Source organism: Podarcis gaigeae (assembly GCF_964106915.1).
Source record: "Podarcis gaigeae genome assembly, chromosome: 6".
NCBI classification, from domain to species: domain Eukaryota; kingdom Metazoa; phylum Chordata; class Lepidosauria; order Squamata; family Lacertidae; genus Podarcis; species Podarcis gaigeae.
Window position 1 is genome coordinate 11,536,258 of NC_139682.1, and position 23,038 is coordinate 11,559,295.

Below are 23,038 nucleotides of genomic sequence, written 5' to 3' on the forward strand. Positions count from 1 at the left end.
TTAGCTGTTCAAGGTTTTTGAAGTGCTGCCATTGTGTGTTATGCCTGGAAATTAGTTTCTGGGTTTCTTTTCCCTCCCAGTACAAAGGCCACTGCATTACTTTTGCAAACTGAAAATCTGGATGGAATCAAACAAGCTCCAAATCATTAAAGCCATTCTCAGCAACAAATAAAAGCAGAAAGTCACCAGTGCATACATGTACAATGCCTATTTTAAAAATAAAAGGCACTTTACTCTCATGTGTTCTTCATACATTAGTTACCGTGCTTCTTCCTTGTAGAAGCTTCGCAATGTGCAGCTCATATCTTAACAGTCCACAGATGAGGGTTCACACTTGTGGGCTGCATATTATTTTCTATAAAGAATAAAATTTCATTTTCATTCCCCGTGCTGTTCCTAGAGGGTCCACATTACTAGCAAAGCCACAGATGGAATCCAGAGAGAAAAGATATCCTGACAACACCTTACTGAGCAAAACTGAACAGAAAACAGCATATAATTGGAGGAGATAATAAACAGAGAGCCTTTTCTCCTTCAGGACTTATATAACACAGGATTCCTTGGGGGAAGCCATGACTGTTTAAAGTGGCGTCATTTTTGCTTCAGATGTATGATGTGAACATAGCCAATGGCGCCAAGGAGAAGTTGGCCAGGGAGTGCAGACGCGATTTGGACAACCTGCGACGCCATTGCCAAATGGCGGCCATCAGCATTCCAATCAGCGGCTGATGGCTTTATTTCCCTGGTGGGTTTCTCTGGATCATCCCTGACAGTAGAGAGGAAGGGGGGAGGGAGGGAGGAAAAAGTGCTTAGTCGTTCGAGTCGTACCCAACAGATGGTTACTGATCAGATATTAGTACTGGAGGCCGAGGTCAGCTGGCTGCCAAGAAAGCTAATCTGAAGGCTGTCTGTTACTTGCCCGCTCCGGGGACGCCGCTTCGCTACCTGGGCTTCCGACAGGTGACTCGCTTGGCAATGTTATTGTCTGTACTGTCTGGAGCGCTCATCTATAATTTATAGCCCTGTGATCCTTCCCCCCGCTACATGGCTGTGGTTGGCACCGGGTCACTCAGGGGAGAATTTTGGACAGACTAGAGGGCAGGAAGGGGCAAGGGAAGAGAAGAGAAGCGGCGTGTTTTAAAGTCAGGGGAATCGTTCGAGAAAAGCCACCTTTACCTCCTGCAACCTTATAAAAGCAACCACCGCTATCTGCATTTCTCAGACTTCAGTTTTCACTCTCTTCATTGTTTCCCCGCATCCTTTGCATCCTTGCTAGACTGATCCACTGTCGGTATACCTCTGAACACCAGTTTCTGGAAGCTGCAGGAGGGGAAGAGGGCTGTTGTGTTCAGGTCCTGCTCCTGGGTTTCCACATGCATTTGGTCGGCCAGGAGGATGCTGGACTGAATGGGCTTGTACACTCTTGGGGGCTTTTTAAACAATGGTCCCACTGGAGGCTGAAGCAAACAACTGTTGTGTGATGTCCATGACAGGATCTCTGGACTGGGGTAGAGGGATCATTTTCCTGCTCCAAGTTACACCTGTGAGGCTCTTCTTAGTCCCTTAGGGAGGGGGTACGAGGGGGTGATGCATCAGAACAAACACCTGAGGATTGCTCTGCTGAGTAAGATGAAGAAGCCGTAACATTACACACTTTTATTTTTAAAAATTCATTTACTGCTTACTTGACAGATAATCTCCGAGTAGCTTAAAAATCTAAGCAGTTTGGTTGAATATTCATTCAGGTGAATATTTCACTGGCAATTACTTTAAGGTTGTTCTATTTGTAGTTGTGCTTTATGCTATGTTTGAAATCAAATCATATATATATATATGTGTGTGTGTGTGTGTGCGCGCGCGCGCGCGCTTTCTAAGCCGCTTTGACTTCACCTGGTGAAAAAGGCGGGGTATATATATTCAGAGAGAGAGATTGCTAAAGACCATTATTTCACTTTCCTCCAGAGCCTGGCATGGATACTCGATAAGTACACAGAAGTCTTAGCTAAGCATCCCTAGATGCTTAGGATAGATGGACAACAGTGCTTCCTGAAATCAGACTCGTGAGATCCATTAGTTGAGCAAAACCATTATTGCTAAATGAATGGCTACATTAACATCAGTCTAGCTCAAAACAAAACTGAACACAACAGCCATGTAACGATTCTTGTTATTTTGAAGATCAGGTCCACCCCTCCTCCTCCTCCTCCTCCTCCTCCTTCTTTTAAAAAAGCTCATTTGAAATTAAGACTAGAGCAAAGATCCACTGCAGCATCTATGTAGAGATACGATTTTGAAAATCCCTCCCCCCCACAACCTATGCACATTTCTGAGGATTTATATTTCTGACCAGTTCATTATTATCCCTTGGCTCTAAGGGACTCAGGATGATGCCCACAGTTCTCTCCCTCCCAGCTTTCTTCTCACAACATCCCTGTGAGGTAGACACAGTGACTGGCTCAAGGTCACCCAGTGAGCTTCCTTGACAAGGGAGGGTTTGAACCATGGTCTCCCATGTCCTAGTCCAACACTCTAACTCCTATACCACACTGCCTCACAGACAACTTGAGGTAAAAGGTAAAGGTAAAGGACCTCTGGATGGTTAAGTCCAGTCAAGGACAACTATGGGGTCGCGGTGCTCAACTCACTTTCAGGCTGAGGGAGCCAGCATTTGTCCACAGACAGCTTTCCAAGTCATGTGGCCAGCATGACTAAACCACTTCTGGCACAACGGAACACATGGCAGAAACCAGAGTGCACAGAAACGCCATTTACCTTCCCATCGCAGCGGTACCTATTTATCTACTTGCACTGGCATGCTTTCAAACTGCTAGGTTGACAGGAGCTGGGACAGAGCAACGGGAGCTCACTTCACTGTGGGGATTTAAACTGCTGACCTTCTGATCGGCAAGCCCAAGAGGCTCAGTGGTTTATACCACAGTGCCACCCATGTCCCTCGCTGCTAACAGATGCCAGGGGAGAAAGGGAAATAGGCTACTGCCAGTCCGTGTAGACAATGCTGATTTAGATGGGCTAATGGTCTGACTTGGCAGCCACTTGTTTTTCCTCCTGCTGAGCTGACCCCTCTCCCACCAAAAGGTCATCTGATAGGAACAACAGCTTGCCTGTGGAAAGCAATGCTGGATGCCAGTTATTTAAAGTTCACTCTTCATAGTGTGCCCATTTCATAATTGTTGCAAGCCACTTGGTGGACTCCGGTTGAAAAGCAGGGGGCAAATCGACCAAACACAAATACACAAATAAAACCCAATTAATAGAGGCAACAATTCAATCTTGGTTTCACATTATTACAGCTGCAGAGCTAAAAAAACAACACCTTGGTTCACTCCATGGGAAGGTGTTATAAGGCCGCAATTAAAGCTAAAGGTTATTCAACTAAGTATTAACTGACATGGTGAGAATTTTTGCATATCTTATTTCCCCCCCCCTATGTGTTTCACGTTTCTACTTTATGACTGCTGTTGTAATAAATAATCCTTCATGAAAGTTACTGCATCACATTCTTAGTTAAATTATCTCTCCGTTGATATATAATTTTATGGTTTTACTCCAAAAAAGTGGTGGTATGAGCCATCAGACCTCAGAAATACACCTTTTCCAAAAGGTGGCCACTAGTGTAAAAGCTCTCTACCCAAAGGCATGCAAAATGAACCATTTCATAGCTCCAACAAAAAGTGTGGGATGCTAATAGCTATTATGCATCCCATAAACAAGGGACACAATTGCCTTGTTCTTTGGAGAACAATTTGCATCATGAATACACCTAGCAGCAGTCCTTTAAACCAGTGTTTCCCAACCTTGGGCCTCCAGCTGTTTTTGAACTACAATTCCCATCATCCCTGACCACTGGTCTTGCTAGCTAGGGATGATGGGAGTTGTAGTCCAAAAACAGCTGGAGGCCCAAGGTTGGGAAACACTGCTTTAAACCTTGCAGAACATCTCACTTCTGGATCCTCACTTTCCCCTGTCCCCACACAAATCTTTCACCCCATCCCCACCCCCACACAGAGACACTGAAAATAAAGTAGCAGTACTGATCCCATTCAGTAAGGGTGAACTATAGTAAGCTAGCTACAGGTAGTCTTTCCAAACTTGGGGTGGCCATTTTGCTATATCTCCTTTCAAGGCATCTGGTTTTCACCTGGGTGGGGAGAAGGAAGCCCCTTAAGGCAGGAAGCTAAGACAATTATGATCCATTCATTCATACTGACCCGACTCCACAGGACGTTCTACAAATTAATTTATATCACACTTATTAAGCGAGAGCCACACATTCCGATTTTAAGTAGCGCCATTAAGTCCCATTATCACAACTAATAATGCTCATGGCATGAGACTTCAATAGCTGCTCTAAGCTTGCTTTTATTGAAAGGGAACAAGAAGAGGATCAGGACTAGACCTATGAATATCTGCATTGTCTTTTAATAATGATGCTTTTAAACTATAATCTGTCTTAACAGCCCATTGCTACAGGGGAGACATAAGAGAATGGAGTTGTCATCTCTACAGCATGTTAAATACCTCTGAACACATAGCCTTATTCTAATCTGGATTCAGAAATTAGTATTGATTATTTAGTAAGGTGTATCTGTATCTCTCTCTCTTTCTCCCCCCCAACTCCTGAGTAGCACTCATGAAGTTGTTCCACCTAATAGGGGTTTGAACTCCCCATAAATATGGCACAATCCCCTCCCCCCGGGCTCAATCAATAGCAAATACTGTTACAGCATTGCAAGTATAGCAAAGGGAGTTGTTGGAATAGACCTGGCAGAGTCAAACTTTGTCAATGCAGACCTCCTTCAACCCCAACCCCCCCCCAAAAAAATCTAATTGAATCTCCCTGACTTGCAGTCAAACTTTAATTTACCTGATATACATGTGCAGGCGGGGACACGGGTGGAGCTGTGGGTTAAACCACAGAGCCTAGGACTTGCTGATCAGAAGGTTGGTGGTCCGAATCCCCATGACAGGGTGAGCTCCTGTTGCTCGGTCCCTGCTCCTGCCAACCTAGCAGTTCGAAAGCAGGTCAAATTGCAAGTAGATAAATTGGTACCGCTCTGGCGGGAATGTAAACAGTGTTTCCATGCATTGCTCTGGTTCACCAGAAGCGGCTTAGTCATGCTGGCCACATGACCCGGAAGCTATACACTGGCTCCCTCAGCCAATAAAGCAAGATGAGCGCTGCAACCCCAGAGTTGGCCACGACTGGACCTAATGGTCCCTTTACCTTTACCTTACATGTGCAGGAAACCTTGCATGTTTCAGGGGGAAAAAACAAAAACAAAAGAAGAACAGCAAGCTGAACATTTCTGGTACAGCTCACTACTTGTGATACTACTTTTCTACTTGCAAGGAGTTTTTTTCTGTGCTTGGGAGGGGGGTAAGAGTGTGATCTCCACCTCCAGATGGAAGTGGCACAGTCCATACTTCCACCTTATTTGCATCAAGGGCCTCACTGGGTGGGTTCTGAAGTCATGTGACCTCCAGAATCCTTATCGGTGAGAAACAGACCTTCTGCTGCTAAGGGTGGAACTCAGATTCTGTCCTCATTGCAGCATTGTCCTCAAGAGCAGCATAATTATTTTGCCCATCAGGTATGAGTGGGAACTATTCAATTGAATGGCTAACTGTGCTACCTGAAACTTGGTCATCACTATTGCCCCAGCCATTCAATGTCAAGGTGGAACCTATCCACACAGCCATGTCCCTTTAACTGCACATACTGTATTGAGTTCCATTCTTGGTCAAATTGGAGCGTGACAGAATGTTGATGAAAAGCTTCTATGTGTTTCACAACATTTTGACCACCAGGGGGAAGGAGTGAGCACCATTTGGATTTTTGCCTCTGGCACAAAACATCTCTGCTACTTTCTCTTTTTTTTCCAAAAAAAAAAAAAAAAAAGGTATGAGAACTCTGCAGAAACAGTCCTAGCAATGCAATTCACTTGAATGAAACGGGAAGAAGACATAGAAATTATTAATTCTGCCTTCTCCCTTGGCCGAGTCAGCGAGAATGCTACAGTTTGCAAGGCCTGCTTTGATATTCTGAGCTTGCAGCTTTGCATGTGGCCAATAAGGGAATCTGTTTGATCATTTGCTATTAGACAGAATGTGGCTCTACAAAAGGAAATATGAAACTTTGCATTACAACAAAAGCATTCCAAACTTGTTTGCTTTTAATGTGACAAACACACGTACACAAACACACCACACACACACACACACACACAGAGAGAGAGAGAGAGAGAGAGAGGGTGTTTATTGCACTACAGATTTGCATTTGACCCTTAGAAAATGAACACTATGTGCCAAAGCAAACTGCAAAGGTTTCCAGCCCTTTGTGAAACATTATTGATACATGTCTTGACTATCCTTGCATGCCTCCCCCTGCCTTTCATTTTCTCCAGTAGCTCATAGAAAGTATTAAAATCTCTTATCATAGATTGCAATGGTGCTTAAAGCTTCCAACATTAAGCTGCTTGTGCAATATTCAGATGAGTGCCAAATGCAATCCATCAAGATGCCCCCTCCTCAAATAAACTGAGAATAAATAAATATACCAAATAGCAACTTAAAAAGAAAAAGCCTGGAGTACAGAAAATAATTAGTGAAAGCTTTCTAGCGATTTTGTTCAGAGGATGTGTGGGAATTAACCCCACCCGCTGCCACCCAAGGGATAATATCTACTCAGTCTTGGAGGGTGGAGAGAAGAGGAAAACATTTGCCATCTGTGAAGAACACAGACCTGGTTTTCCTTAGGACAACAGCTAATCTTAAAACTAAGGATTAATATCTGTAGTACAGTCACCTCCTACAATTCAAGACACAATGATTTGGAGCCTTATTCATCTCCAGACAATTCTGAGCCTTCCCATACAACATAAATCCATGGATGTTGGCTCCCGACCAGAATAACCTATTCATACGGAATTTGGCCAGGGCACAGAAGCCTATTCATGCTTTGTTTGATGGCTTGGGCAGAAGAGACCTGTAAGGGAAGCAGGGATTCCATGTCAAGAAGGCCCCTTAACTTGCCTACAAATTCAAGGAAGGCCAAAAAATGACTGAAGGAAGCTGTTTCGGGATGTGGATGGGTGGGGGGTGAAGGGAGAAAGCTTCTTATATCTTTTTATAAACACTCTGGAAGTTAATCCCCCGCCAGACTGGATTAACTACCATGGCAGCCTTGTGGGTATGGCGATTGTCAGAGATATTTAAACGAGGAGGAAATGGGAAATCTCTCTCTTTAACCCTCACCCCGTTCCAATTTCTGCTTTAAGCAGAGGGATGTTCTGGGATCTGTGTGTTGCACTTATATTTGGTCTATGCCTCTCCCTGGGTGAGCATGCATGTGCAAACATGCACATGCACACACATGTGTAACACACACGTTTCAAGATGACAATAATGCCTCTCAGCTTCTCCAGGTCAGTGTCAGAGGTAGACATCACCGGGCATTTGATGAGACCCACACCTTTGCAGTGCCATGGCCCACAACCCATGGACCATGCACTGAGCAATGGAGACACCAAGGAGGCAGAGGCAGCTCTGAATATCCTTGAGTAAATAAATGCCCGAAGTCTGGGCCACCTGGCCTGCTACTGTCCTCTGATTCAGAGGAAGAGGGTCTCTCTATCTCTGCCTCCGTATGGAGACAAAGACTGCAAAATAAGGTGAAGGCCATTTAACTGCCCCGTCTGCTCCTCTGGGGTTCACTACACTACAGGTTGGGTCAACATTTACAGGGACTGCAGTCTTCCAGAGATGCTTGCGGAGATTTCAGCATGTACAGTTGCCACAGCAGGAGCCGGGGAGCTATCCAGGGTCCTGAAGACGCTATGGATGACATGGATCAGGCTTCCCCAAACTCAGCTCTCCAGATGTTTTGAGACTACAATTCCCATCATCCCTGACCACTGGTCCTGCTAGCTAGGGATCATGGGAGTTGTAGGCCAAAAACATCTGGAGGGCCGAGTTTGAGGAAGCCTGACATGGATTCTTGAGTTGGGTCCTCGCCTTGAATTTCTGACTCAGCCTCTTGATGACACTGCTGGGTGTCCCCTGTGGGCATCAGACTCTCACCATACAAGAAAGCCAGAGTCTCCTGGCACCACTGCTCCACCTCCTTGTGTGCTGTCACTTCCTGTCCACTTCCTGTGTGCTGTCCACTTCCTGCCCTCTCTGCACGTATAAGCAGTTACAAGAGTAAGGACATGGAACAGCACCCTGCATTTAAGGCAAGAGAGGGCACGAGAATGGGCAGCAAGATCATCAGTGACGTAAGCCCATTCAGGAAGTGGGGCACAGTGAGAGCACCTTGCTCAAGGGCTCTCCAAAACCGGAGAGGAGACAGCTTTTGAAGTCACATGAGGCCACCACCTTGCAGAAGATAAGAAGGTCTGGATGTGGTCTGGATGAGTATGTGGGTAAGGAGTGCAGACCCAGAAGAGTTCCAAGAGAATGGGAGGTGGAATTTGGCCCATTGTAGACGGAGGCTTCTAATGTTATCAGATGCTATCCTTCCGATATAAAAAGTCCACAGCTTAAGAGACATAGACATTGCGGCTGCTTCAGTGCTGGGGGTGCAAATGACCCAGGGTGAGACTTTAAACTGAGCAGCAAGATATTATTAATTCTATGGGAACTGACTGTGATAATACTAATTACCAGCACGGTAATGCAGTATTTCTATAATAAAGGCTTCTGCATATAGAAAGACACTGTAATTCTCTCACTAGCCTGGGACCATTAGCGAGGTGTGCTTTGTCATTAGCTATATTATTTGAAACTTTTATTTAAAAGTGTAAATTAGCGGCATGCTTTTTGCAGCTCCCCCCAAACCTGTGGGTTCCCCCCTCTTTTAAAATCTTTAATTAAACAGAGCTAATGATGGTTAGCTAAATCTGCAGAAATAACTGTAGAGAGTTTCCAGTCCAGAATTATTACAAGGAAGCAAGCCAGTGGTATTTTATATTAAGCAAACATGCAGCGGGAGACACTAGGACAGGAATATAAGCTCTACCTCACCATGCCCTTGGTCATGTTTGCAACTGTCCTTCAGATTTCCTTCTGGAAAACAGAATATAGTAAGGTGCCTTTGCTCCATCTTGCTCAGTATTTTCTACCCTGGCTGGCAGTGGTTCTGCAGGGTTTCGGACAGGGAATATTCCCAGCCCTATCTGGGAGTACCAGAGATTGAACTTGGGACCTTCTGCATGCAGAGTAGATCTTCTACCATTGATCTCCGGTGAGCCTACATGATGAGTAGAGACTTCCCACTTCAGAAGATCTCTCTCCAGCTCATGGGGGATGATCAGAAGGGTGAAGGTGGCAGAACCTGAATATTTATTATATTTCTTTATTTATCACTCTTACATCCCACCATTCCTCCAAGAAGGAACGCGGGTGGTACTGTGGGTTAAACCACAGAGCCTAGGACTTGTCGATCAGAAGGTCGGCAGTTCAAATCCCCGTGACGGGGTGAGCTCCCGTTGCTCGGTCCCTGCTCCTGCCAACCTAGCAGTTTGAAAGCACGTCAAAGTGCAAGTAGATAAATAGGTACCACTCCAACGGGAAGGTAAACGGCGTTTCTGTGCGCTGCTCTGGTTCTCCAGAAGCGGCTTTGTCATGCTGGCCACATGACCCGGAAGCTGTACGCCGGCTCCCTCGGCCAATAAAGCAAGATGAGCGCCACAACCCCAGAGTCGTCCGCGACTGGACCTAATGGTCAAGGGTCCCTTTACCTTTACCTTTATTCCTCCAAGAATCCTATGTGGTCTATATGCTCCTGTCCCTCCTCCTCTAATCCCCACAATAACCCTGTGATGTAAGTTAGGCTGAAAGACTGTGACTGGTGAATTTCATTGTGAATTTCATGGCAGCCCATGGAAAGCTAGCACACCAGGGACCTAAGCTAGAATCCTCCCTCCTGACATGCTAGCTTGCAATCTAAGGAACATACGCATAGAAAGTTAATACTTGGGTCACACATACACCATACATTTAAAGCTCTCTTATACCACTTTAATAGTCATGACTTTCAATAGTCAAACAAACCTGGAAACTGTAGCTTGTTGGCACAAAGCTAGAATTCCCAACATGCTTAACAAACTGCAGTTCCCAGGATGCTTTGGGGGAAAGCCGTGTCTGTTAAGGTTGCATAAAGTGGTTTAGAGGTTATGGTGCAAGTGTGACCTTAGTACAGAAGAAAATACAAAATCATCCTAGAGCGTGCTAAGTACCACAGCTATAAATTGTTTTGGTACTCCAAAAATTAATGGCGACCTTGCCTGTGCAATGGAAGCTTTTGTAGTCCTCGGTGTGGAGGAAAGGAGTGGGGAACTTTATTGTATATTTCATGATTATTACAAATGATTGACCCGATATTGGATAACATGAGACCCAATCGTTTATGTGAAATAATAAGGTAGGCTGCTGAGTAATTATTGAACACAAGGAATTCCTAACTCTCTTCATTGTGCCCATTTTTAAAAAAGAAATTAATCATTGCAAACGACAGAGAATTCAGTTGCATAATAAAAGGAAGAAACAGCAGAGCACACAATAGGGTATTTAAATGTTAATAGAGTCAAACAGTTTAAAGCGTAGCGTACATTCAAATGCCGGTTTGCGCTGAACCAATTATACTTTCTAAGTAGTGGTGTATACCCTTGATTACAGCTTGATGAACATATTGATCCAGCTGGTGACAAGTGTAATTTTCTTCACTGTACATATCTTCGTTCCCCACCTCCTTTCCTGACCACTTTAACAAGCCATCACACTACCGCACCCTTTAAAAACAAATTTTGTTTCCAGTTGGCACAGCATGGGAAATGGGAAGGGGGAAAGAGCCTGGGTTGTATTTAGGAAAGAAGTATCAAAACGTCTTGTCCTCACAGCCAGACAAGAGCATGTGGATGGGAGACCTCTTTGCTATAAAGACTGCATTTTTGTTATTATCTATACCCCGCCCATCTGGCTGAGTTTCCCCAGCCACTCTGTGCGGCTTCCAATCAAGTGTTAAAAACAATACAGTATTAAATATTTAAAACTTTCTAAACAGGGCTGCCTTCAGATGTCTTTTAAAAAGAAGATAGATGCTTATTTCCTTCACATCTGAAGGGAGGGCATTCCACAGGGCAGGTGCCACTACCGAGAAGGCCCTCTGTCTGGCACCCTGTAACCTCACTTCTCGCAATGATGGAACCGCCAGAAGGCCCTCGGTGCTGGATCTCAGTGTCCGGGCTGAACGATGGGGGTGGAGACACCTGTCTCTGTGGAGTCACAGAATTACAGAATTGTAGAGTTGGAAGGGACCACAATGATCATCAAGTCCAATCCTCTGCAGTGCAGGAATCTTTCATCCAAAATGGGGCTCAAACCCACAACCGTGAAATTAAGAGTCTCGTGACCTAATCCTGAGCTAATCCTTCAGGGTCCCTACCACTGATGGCTGAACCAACCATTGTCAGTGACTGTGGGCACATTTTGATTTCACCATGACACTATCTTCAAGTGCAACACTTTACTCTTTTCCATAGGAGTGAATGGCAATCATTCACCACAGAAGAAACTGCATTTATGGACATCACTCGAAACTATATGCTCCTGCCATTGCTAGTTGAGCCAGTTCCTATCAATGAGGCATGATTTCTGTTCCTTTGTCACACCAGAATGTGATAGAACACTGAGATGGAGCATTGCAGCCAATGTTACTTTTACTCAAGAGTGGGCACAATGGAAATAATGGTCATAACTAACTTGGGTTCGTGTAACTGAATAAAGCCCAGAGTCGCAGCATTTTCAGAAATGGCTTTTGCATATTAAATATGCAATACGATTTAATAAGATGAAAATGTTCACTCCTGTCTAAGCGTAAAATAAATATTGACCTCATTGCTCAAAAGTGTTTGGAATACAGTTAAGCTACACATTTATAAAGGTTTCATATCACTTTACTGGCAAGATTCCTGGGCTGTGTAGGTTGATGAAGAGACAAAAAATTCTCTGAAATCCTTAGCTCCCATAGAGAATTACTGCTTCTAGATTATCTAATGAGAATGAATGCCTTTTAAAGCAGCTTATTAACTGTAGATAGATCCTTCTCTCCTCAGCTGAGATCATATTCACATATCGTGTACTTGGTCCTTTCTCCAAAATCAGGAAGGACGGAATATGCACATACTCATTCTAGCTTCCTTTCAGATTTATCAGTTTGTGAGTGCAGGAAATTAATCAAACTTTGAATTCAATAGGCTAAAATCATTCAGGTGATGTGAAGCTGTTTTCTTCCAGCCAGGAAAAAAACAAAACAAGAAAAACCACCCTCATCCACTAATGTAGGTTTCCTTTCCATAAGTCATTAAACTGATTAAAGAAGCTTAATAATTATTGTTTAATGTCAATACATTTGCATTTCATTAACATGCTACACCTGATGCATTAGGTGCACATCAAGTATGTACATAAATTTAACTTAAAGCACAGCCGTTTGCTTTTATCTGGTACATCAAAGAGTATCATAAGAATAGCTGTGGGGAGAAAAAGAAAAATCTTTTCCCCCTCTCTTTTCTTTAGGTTTTCAGAAACAGCTTACAAGAAGTAGCAGGAACACCAGTGCAGAAATAGATTCCTCCCTATTAACTTTTCATGCTTCTCTAAGACCGCCAGTACCATATAAATACATCCGTTCCCTTTAATTTTAACTTTGTTGATCCAAAAAATATGAAACCCTGTCCTGGAACCCAGTGTTTCTCAATACTGAATTTACACTTCTCCTATGGATTTATTATTATTATTATTATTATTATTATTATTTATATATATATATATATATATATATATATGCAGGTTTTGGTGTCCTCGGGTGTCTTCCCGTGTAAAAGTTGGGGTGTCTAGGCGACGTTTCGACGAGGTCTCACTCGTCATCTTCAGGCTGGTGCTTTCGGCTTCTTGTTACTGGAAGAGAGCGGGATCTGAATGTTTGAGTTCCTATAAATACTGTAGAGGGGGTGTGGTGTCTAGCCTCCAATGTTCTGGGCAGAGAGGAAGTTCCCAGGCTAGTGTGCCTTTTCTTCTTTTGTTCCTTAATCACACAAAAGAAGAAAAGGCACACTAGCCTGGGAACTTCCTCTCTGCCCAGAACATTGGAGGCTAGACACCACACCCCCTCTACAGTATTTATAGGAACTCAAACATTCAGATCCCGCTCTGTTCCAGTAACAAGAAGCCGAAAGCACCAGCCTGAAGATGACGAGTGAGACCTCGTCGAAACGTCGCCTAGACACCCCAACTTTTACACGGGAAGACACCCGAGGACACCAAAACCTGCATTCCTGTACCCGTGAAAATCTACGAAAGCAAATATATATATATATATATATATATATATATATATATATATATATGCAGGTTTTGGTGTCCTCGGGTGTCTTCCCGTGTAAAAGTTGGGGTGTCTAGGCGACGTTTCGACGAGGTCTCACTCGTCATCTTCAGGCTGGTGCTTTCGGCTTCTTGTTACTGGAACAGAGCGGGATCTCAATGTTTGAGTTCCTATAAATACTGTAGAGGGGGTGTGGTGTCTAGCCTCCAATGTTCTGGGCAGAGAGGAAGTTCCCAGGCTAGTGTGCCTTTTCTTCTTTTGTTCCTTAATTACTTGAGAGATACCTTGAGTGATTTCTTGAGTGATATCCTGAGTACCACTTAGGTGGGTCATTAGGTGTGGATTAGTTGCTAAAGTCTTTGTGTCTTGACCTCTTGAACTTTGTGAAGAGTTTTCCTGAGAAGATGGCTGTATTGCACTTAGTTGTGCTTTGGCTTGGCTTCGTGTATAGGGGCGAGCTGTGGTTTTGTGGCTTGTGTCAGCCAGATCTGTGTAGGGATTGCAGGGGGGTGCAGCATCCGGAGGTGCCACCATGGATTGGCTACTGGATGGTGTCAGTAATTCATCTGTGGAGAGGGTCTGGGTTTGGGTCTGGTGTGGTTGATTGGTGTTGGCGTTCTGTGTGCCTCTGGATCTGGTGTCAGTTTTTGTGGGGAGGGCTAATTTCCAGATGTCTAGCCTGGGAACTTCCTCTCTGCCCAGAACATTCCCACACTAGCCTGGGAACTTCCTCTCTGCCCAGAACATTGGAGGCTAGACACCACACCCCCTCTACAGTATTTATAGGAACTCAAACATTGAGATCCCGCTCTGTTCCAGTAACAAGAAGCCGAAAGCACCAGCCTGAAGATGACGAGTGAGACCTCGTCGAAACATCGCCTAGACACCCCAACTTTTACACGGGAAGACACCCGAGGACACCAAAACCTGCATTCCTGTACCCGTGAAAATCTACGAAAGCAAATATATATATATATATATATATATATATATATATATATATATTTTAAATAAAGAAATAGATATGCAGAATTTTCTGACCAAGAAAATATATATCTGTGTTTCGCAATAAAAGTCAGGGAAAGTATCATTCACACGGTGTCTATTTTTGCTGTATCCACACAGAAACCTACAAATCTGGCCATTTTCACAGCTAATTACGAGACAGGAGTGCCTTGATAATGTCTGGCTAACATATTTTTTTCAGAATTTCTACTAAAGCTAGCTAGCGAGATATTTCTGCATTTTGTTTCAGTTTGTTACTGAATTTTTAATATGCAAATAAGTGATTGTGTATTTAATTGCCGTTTTCATATTTATAACTTTTATTGAGAACATTCAGGCACATAAACAGAAACGCATAGCTAGATACATGATGATATCACAAGTACCAGAAATATCGAAAAGACACATTTAAAGAAGGCAATGCATTAACATTCCAAAGAGAATCATCGTCAAATAATCATACAATCAATTGGCCAGAGGCAACACCGGATAAGGCCATTTGTAGAGGGGATTTTCCATTTGCATAACAGTAATGTCAACATACTTCAGTTATGAATGCTTCTATTTTAATGTGAACGTTTTTTAGCTTGTATGCATTTTAGCTACACACATGTATTTTGTGTTTACATTTTGATGTCTGTGCTACATGCTTTGATACTTTGTGAACAGCTTAAAACCCTACTTTGGCACTGAGCAGTATATAAATTAATAAACAAAAGGAACAACTTTCTCAGGATGCTGGGTTTGGCAATTAAATCTCTTGACTAGGATGGGCTGTATTCAGCCAAGTCCTAATCAGTGTAGCCCCAGCGAAATTAATAAACCCAAGCTATCCACTTGCTGTTTTGTGAGTTGATTGTGACGTAAATGTGAAATGCTCCAAGGTTTTGATTTTTGGTCCTATTGCAAGCCAGGGAGGGAGTGGGGAGTGGACTACAACCCTCCAGATCATGTGTAGGCAAACTAAGGCCTGGGGGCTGGATCCGGCCCAATTGCCTTCTAAATCCGGCCTGCGGACAGTCCGGGAATCAGAGTGTTTTTACATGAGTAGAATGTGTCCTTTTATTTAAAATGCATCTCTGGGTTATTTGTGGGGCATAGGAATTCATTCTTCCCCTCAACCCCCCCCCCAAAAAAAACCCAAAACAAAACACATAGTCCAGCCCCCCACAAGGTCTGAGGGACAGTGGACTGGCCCTCTGCTGAAAAAGTTTGCTGACCGCTGCTCCAGATGTAGGTGACTTCAGCACCCATCAACTCCAACTGCTAATAGTCAATGATGGGGGAATGGTTAGAGTGGTAGTCTTACAACATCTGGGGCAAAGGCTGCAGGTTCCTTTTTTGGGGGGGTTATTGGGTTGCTATTTTTATTTTGATTATGTATTTTGTGGTTTTGTGTTTTGATTTTATTCTGTGAACCGCCCTGAGAGCTCCAAGTATAGGGTGGTATATAAATAAATTCAATTCATCATCATCATCATCATCATCATCTGTCAGGGGATCTTTAGCTATGATTCCTGCACATCGGAGGGTAGGGCTGGATGACTCTTAGGGTCCCTTCCAATTCTATACGTCTATTATTCTATTCCATGAATACCACCCATGAACTTTATATTTAAGCAGTTGATAAGGCAAAAAAAACCACCACCCCACAAGCTTTCCAAGTTAGAGCCATTATATATGTGACTGGATTGGGGGCTGGTGGGAGGGATCACACCCTGCCTTCAAAAAAGATCTAGCTGAAATTAGGTTTACCAAATGCCAATTTACGTTTCAGAACGCTCTTATAATCAAAGTATTTTGAGAAGATAAAGAGATCAAAACATGTATTTTGTGTTAAATGTAATTTTGCACTATAGCTAAGAATAAGTCATCCTGCTTGCAATTATTTAGTATATATGTCTAAGCTGTTTGTGTTAGCACCAACAAATCACAGATGTGCTGCACTCTATTTTCCTGGATTTATTTCTATTGCTTAAATTAAATGAAACAAGGAACACTGCTGTGCTCACGGTGTCAGGAGGGTAACACATTAGTGCTGTGAAATTAAGGGAGGAAAGCAATGCTGATGGAATTATCTTTTTCTTCTCCCACACCAAAACCGAGTTATGGTTAATTGAAAAAAAGAGGTTTAGAAACCAAAAGACATTTCACCCCTGTTAGCATACCCAGGTCAGGTGGCTGTGAAAGGAAGTGCTACACAGGATTTCAGCTATAACTATTATAATATTATAAAAAGAGGGTTTCACTGATAAAGAGTTAACTCCAGCTTTGAACTATGCGATTTACTGACCAGTTTGAACTGTGACACTAGGGCAAGCAAGAATGTCGCAAAAAAGTGTAGAACGACACTCACACACTTATATGGAGATCTTGCCAATAGGCAAATATATTTAAATTTAATCAATTGCTTAATCAGCCAGTTAAAGGGCAAATGATTAATTAGCTCAAACTTGATTGCCTACAAATAATATAACCACCAGCGTATACAAACTAGGAGTGAGGAAATCACTTTACTTCTTGTCTGCCTCATTTTCTTCTGCATTCACTCAAATGTCTGTTTCAGAGACTAAAACCATTCCAGAGAGCCAGTGTGAATGAGAAGTTACAATGCTGGACTAGGACTTGCTGAGTGACCTTGGGCCAGTCAAAGTTTCTCAACCTTCCCTACCTCACAGGGTTGTTGTGGGGACTAAATGAGGAGGAGGGATAACGGTGTACACTACCTGAACTATGTGGACAAAAAGTACAATATAAATGCCATAAATATATATTTTAAAAATCACATTTCCACATTAAGATTTTGAAAATCCATGAAAATTCATACTTCATTGTGAATGTTCCCATTTTCTCTGGAATCTATCAACGTATTTTACTTCAAATTCATATTTCTAAATGTATTTTTATTGGGAAGAAAAGGCTAGGATGGTGTTAAAATGTTCAGGAAGTATGAAACCTGCTGGAAAACTAAGGCTGTAAGCCTTACTTCACTTACTGAGGAGTAAACCACAATGAATTCAATAGGGCTTACTTCTGAGTAGTCATGAGTCACATCCACACCACACAAGCACATGACTTCTACCAAAGTATCTTTCATAGTTTACCCCTTAGAGGGTTGCCCTTCCCAGCACTCTTAACAAACTACAGTTGCCAATATTCTTTTGCAGGGAGACCATGAGCTGTGTGGATGTCGGAGCAATGAGCATTCCACTGTGTGAGTTGCAGCCAGCTAAATTCTAACCAGACCCACTGAAATTGATGGACCTACCCATTAGTCTGCACAGGTCGGCTCTGAGCTTTGCTAGTACTGAATACAACCCTATGTTTTGATCGGCATATTTGCCTGTGAGGTAGTGACCTGGACCACTTGCATTTGAATTTGCACCTATCTCATTCATCAATTCCAAATCTCAGTAGAAATCTTTCCGTTCCTAACAACAATTCCGTTTTCTGAAAGAAACAATTCAGGACCACTTTTCTAGCAGAATACAGGTGCTGTATATTAGTTACTGCACCTCAGCAGAAAGCCTGTGTAGTTACTTCAGCAAATCCACATTAAAACGAAAGATTAACATAATTACAGCAAACATAAAAGAAATCAATAACAGTGCAGGGTTGCCGTTTCCAAACCTTCCAGGTTCTCTCTTGATACTTCCTGTGGATTGACAGTCACCCCCACTCTCCCTGTTCTGCCTTTAAACTTTGAAGCTACCTGAGTACATTACCATTAACGAGCCACTTTCTACAGCAACTTGAAAGGGTCAAATGTTCTCCCCTGCCAACTTTCGCTTTCTTCCCTGACAGACCCCTTGATGTACCTCCCTGCACAAAAAGCCAAAGATGTAAAGGGCCAAGGGACAGCCAGGGCCCGTGGCGGTGGGGAAAGGAAGGAAGCTTTTAACCAAATAGCTTGCTTGTTTATTACTCTAACTGTGCAGCCAAATGTCAACGCCATCATTTGGGAGCCACTTAATTCTGCTACTAATGGGGTGCTGCCAAAGCTATTAAGGTTGCTGACTTAGCTATTGGCAGCACAGATTATTTCTCCATCTTCAAAGAAGTAATAATCTAAAGGCCACTTGCATCACTCTGAGGAGCTGCACCACGGAGGGAACCTCCACCACTAGCAGAAATAGTCTAGAGAACATGAGAATGTAAGGACTCCCTGGATCAGGCCCATCAATTCTAGCATCCTGTTCTCACATTGGCCAACCAGATGCTTGAGGGAAACCTACAAGCAGGGTTTGAGCATGAGAGTGCTGGAAGCCACAGTGTTCTCCTCAATTGCGGCTTCTAGCAATGGAAGAAGAAGAAGAAGAAGTGTTTGGATTTGATATCCCGATTTATCACTACCCGAAAAAGTCTCAAAGCGGCTAACAATCTCCTTTCCCTTCCTCCCCCCACAACAAACACTCTGTGAGGTGAGTGGGGCTGAGAGGCTTCAGAGAGAAGTGTGACTAGCCCAGGGTCACCCAGCAGGTGCATGTGGAGGAGCGGGGAAGCGAACCCAGTTCCCCAGATTACGAGTCAACCACTCTTAACCACTACACCACACTGGCTTTTGGTATTCAGAAGCATTGCTGGCTCTGACAGTGGAGGTAGAGCACAGCCATCATAAGCTAAAAGTCATTGATAGCCTAAAAGTCATTGATAGACCTACATTGGCTCCCAGTACATTTCTGAACACAATTCAAAGTGTTGGTGCTGACCTTTAAAGCTCTAAACAGTCTCGGTCCAGTATTCCTGAAGGAGCATCTCCACCCCCATCATTCAGGCTGGACACGGAGGTCCAGCGCCGAGGGCCTTCTGGTGGTTCCCTGGCTGTGAGAAGTGAGGTTACAAGGAACCAGGCAGAGGGCCTTTTCGGTAGTGGCGCCTGTCCTGTGGAACGCCCTCCCATCAGATGTCAAGGAAATAAACAACTATCTGACTTTTAGAAGACATCTGAAGGCAGCCTCTTACTTGTTTCTTACTTGTCTTTTCCCTAAACTAAGTTCAAAGAAGAGTCATTGGGTCAGGAGACAGCTGGGATGAAATCTGGTTTCAGCCTACATCCACAGTCTTGGGGTTCCCTACATTTGCCTAGCGTGACCAGATAACATGTCTATGCCATGGGTGAGGAAGAGTCTCTCTCCCCTCTCCTGCGGCCACCTTCTCTCCTGGGCAGCCTTCCAGGGCCTACAATTCAGTGATGGACAGGACCATGGGCAATATAGTCAGAAGACATGTGAATTTTACAGCGATAAACTAGGCTAGCTTCTAAACAGATTAGCACCCCTCCCAATCTATCCTCCAGCCAAGCTAGCGTGAAGCATTTATCAGAGTTTAAGGACACATTCCAGAAGGTAAAAAAATAAATCAACAAACACAGAGGATGGAAAGCATTTTTTCCAGAGATTTGACCCTCTTGACTTTCCCCTTTAACTTCCTTTTTTATCAGTCCCTCACTTTTGGGATCTTTGTTGAAGTCAAATGTGTCTGTTGGGTTTTCTTGGCAATTGCCCATTTACATATATATTGAATTTGATAGCGCAATTGTCACTGTTCCCAAGCGGTTCAGGAGCACTTTCATCTCACACCAGGTTTCACACACCACGCAAGATGAAATCTGGGTTGCCACCACTTTGGTTGGTTCCATGGCAAAATGTTCCAGAGCACAGTGCATTTATAGCTTCTAGAAACCTTACCTCTTTGTTGGATTCAGGTAAGTAGCCGTCTTGGTCTGACGCAGTCGAAATAAATAAAAAATTAAAAAATTGCCCAGTAGCACCTTAGAGACCAACTAAGTTTGTTCTGGGTATAAGCTTTCGTGTGCATGCACACTTCTTCAGATACTTTGTTGGAGCACACGTTCCTCCAGTCTATGAGAGGTTACTTAAAGTCACCTATGGCTATAACATTCGCTCTCATTCTCCATCTAAAGGACTCCCCGAGCATTTTGATCAGGTGAACGATAGCATGTCCCCAGTAACGTACTAAATCAATCTTGGGGCCTGTTTTGACGATTTCCATGATTTCTGTTTTGAAGTCTGCCCCTGTGGAAATTTTTAGCTTGTAGGAGTTATTGCCTCTTGCCCAAGCCAATGATCTGCATATTTCTTTTGCTCTAGTATATGAATATGTGAACCAGAACCCCCATGCTGAAAAGGCAAGACTGCACTTACTCCTTAACAAGTGGACGACTGGATAGCTCAGTTGGTTACAGTGTGGTGCTGATAATAGCATAGTCACAGGTTCAGTCCCCGCATGGGACAGTGGCATATTCCTGCACTGCAGGAGGTTGGACTATATGATCCCCAGGGTCCCTTCAAACTCTATGATTTTATGATTTTACCTCTTGCACCCCAAACACTGCATCTCAGTGCTTATCTTCATCAAACTTCTAAATAGCACGCTCATCTTTTGCATATGACAATCTCTGCATTGAGTTGTTTCAGATGCTCTTCTACCTCCCCAATATTAGTCATACCTTTCAAAATCAACAGCAATCTTAATGATATGTCTAATCCACTCATTACTAGTTACAGATAGTAATGATAGAATTACAACTTATCACCAAACTTAAAACCATGGAGAAACCTGGTCTGAACAGAGACCTTGGATTCTTATCTCATTATACATGACAAAGCCATTTTTCACCTTTTCACCCCTTGCTTTTTCCTGTAAGACCTATTGCAGTCGTTAAGAGTCGTCAACAGGCTCATCACAGCTATCTGCCAATCACCCATTCCCACCACCCTTCTGAGTAATACCCCTCCCCACCTTCTCACTATATAGAAGGGTCTGGAAACTTCTGTTTCAGTGTATCTGAAGAAGTGTGCATGCACACGAAAGCTCATACCAAGAACTGACTTAGCTGGTCTTTAAGGTGCTACTGGAAGGAATTTTTTTTGTTTCCACTCATTACTACTTTTCCTTTGGCTTTCTTTTATTGGCACCACTCAAATCCACCTCTATCACCTGCAGTATGGAACGTAAACATGCTGTATGTCTATCCATCTCCCTGTCTGACATAATATTTCCAACTGAAAGTACAAACAGAATGATTATAGTTCACAGCACTAGATAAAACAGGTTATCATTTCTAAGAGAATGAATGCGATCTCACACTTTCCTATAGCTGAACAGGCTAATGTACTGATTGGATGCAAACCCGTGTAATGTGGGAGAAAATAAAGCTGGAAACTAAATATCCCCTGCTCTCATATGCTTCTCATATTCCTATGGGAAGCCGAGAAGGGAGAGAGAGAGAATAAAATTCCCTGTGATAGCACAAGTTGCAAAAACACAGACCACATAACACTTGACATAAGCAGCACAATATCTACTTTGTTAGGTTATGCCAGATGAAAGGCGAAAACTCACCCTGTTTCTCCACCTGAAAAACAAGGAAATTGTTCTAAGCGCCCAAGCTGCCTACTCAGTAAGTTAATGGAAAGAGACAGAAATTATGCATGTATGGAATATTCCTTACAAGAAAGTAGAGATGCTAACAGCTTTGTTGCTGAGTGCCATCATCATAAGGAAACGGGAAAGCAATAGAAGTGATGGCAAGAATGGGAGCCTTGTAGAAAAAAAAATGGATAATACACTGGATGCAATGGAAGCAGAAGTATACATGAATAGTCCAGAAGAAGAAGAAGAAGAAGAAGAAGAAGAAGAAGAAGAAGAAGAAGAAGAAGAAGAAGAAGTAGTTTGGACTTGATATCCCACCTTTCATTCCCCTTAAGGAGTCTCAAAGCAGCTAACAATCTCCTTTCCCTTCCTCCCCCACAACAAACACTCTGTGAGCTGAGTGAGGCTGAGAGACTTCAGAGAAGTGCGACTAGCCCAAGGTCACCCAGCAGCTGCATGTGGAGGAGCGGGAAAGCGAACCCGGTACACCAGATTACGAGTCCAACGCTCTTAACCACTACACCACACTGGCTCTCTAAGTCCCTAAGCAGAGTAAATAATGAAGTCTGTATTGCTATAGCACCCAAAGAGACTAAGCCCATTCCAAAGTCTTACATACCCTGTGCACATAATGTCTCCTTTCATGCAGGCAGCTTCATTTATAAGTGTGCAGACATGGAGTCACTTATTCCACTGAAACTGAGGAAGTCATTGCAAGGTGGGCAGCTCCACACATGCAAAGTAGTTACTATGATGATAGATCAGGGTGACTTAATAGTTATGTCCTCCAATTCAGGAGCAGGACCAAGGCTCGATGGGCCAGCAGGCTTGCACACCTGTCGGTCACCTGACATCACAGCGACATCAGGTGATCCATTTTTTTCTTACGCAGTTTGGAATCCAACCACACTGGTGAAGGCACAGAGAGCCAGAAGGCACAGAGCCAGTGTGGTATAGTGGTTAAGAGCAGTGGACTCGTAATCTGGGGAACCGGGTTCGCTTCCCCGCTCCTCCACATGCAGCTGCTGGGTGACCTTGGGCTAGTCACACTTCTCTGAAGTCTCTCAGCCCCACTCACCTCACAGAGTGCTTGTTCTGGGGGAGGAAGGGAAAGGAGAATGTTAGCTGCTTTGAGACTCCTTAAGGGGAATGAAAGGTGGGATATCAAGTCCAAACTTCTTCTTCTTCTTCCTCTTCTTCTTCTTCTTCTTCTTCTTCTTCTTCTTCTTCTTCTTT

At 43.5% G+C, this 23,038-nt stretch overlaps 1 protein-coding gene and 1 long non-coding RNA gene across 8 annotated transcripts in view; both read right to left on the minus strand.

Moving 5' to 3' along the window:
- The window catches only part of CDH4 (cadherin 4), a 796,373-nt gene that overhangs the window by 494,390 nt on the left and 278,945 nt on the right, over nucleotides 1–23,038 (minus strand). The window lies entirely within an intron of this gene.
- Nucleotides 1,225–22,695, minus strand: LOC310847228. The gene is made up of 2 exons (XR_014565694.1): nucleotides 22,422–22,695; nucleotides 1,225–1,620 (listed from the first exon to the last, which is right to left on the minus strand). It is a non-coding gene; the product is annotated as an uncharacterized lncRNA (long non-coding RNA).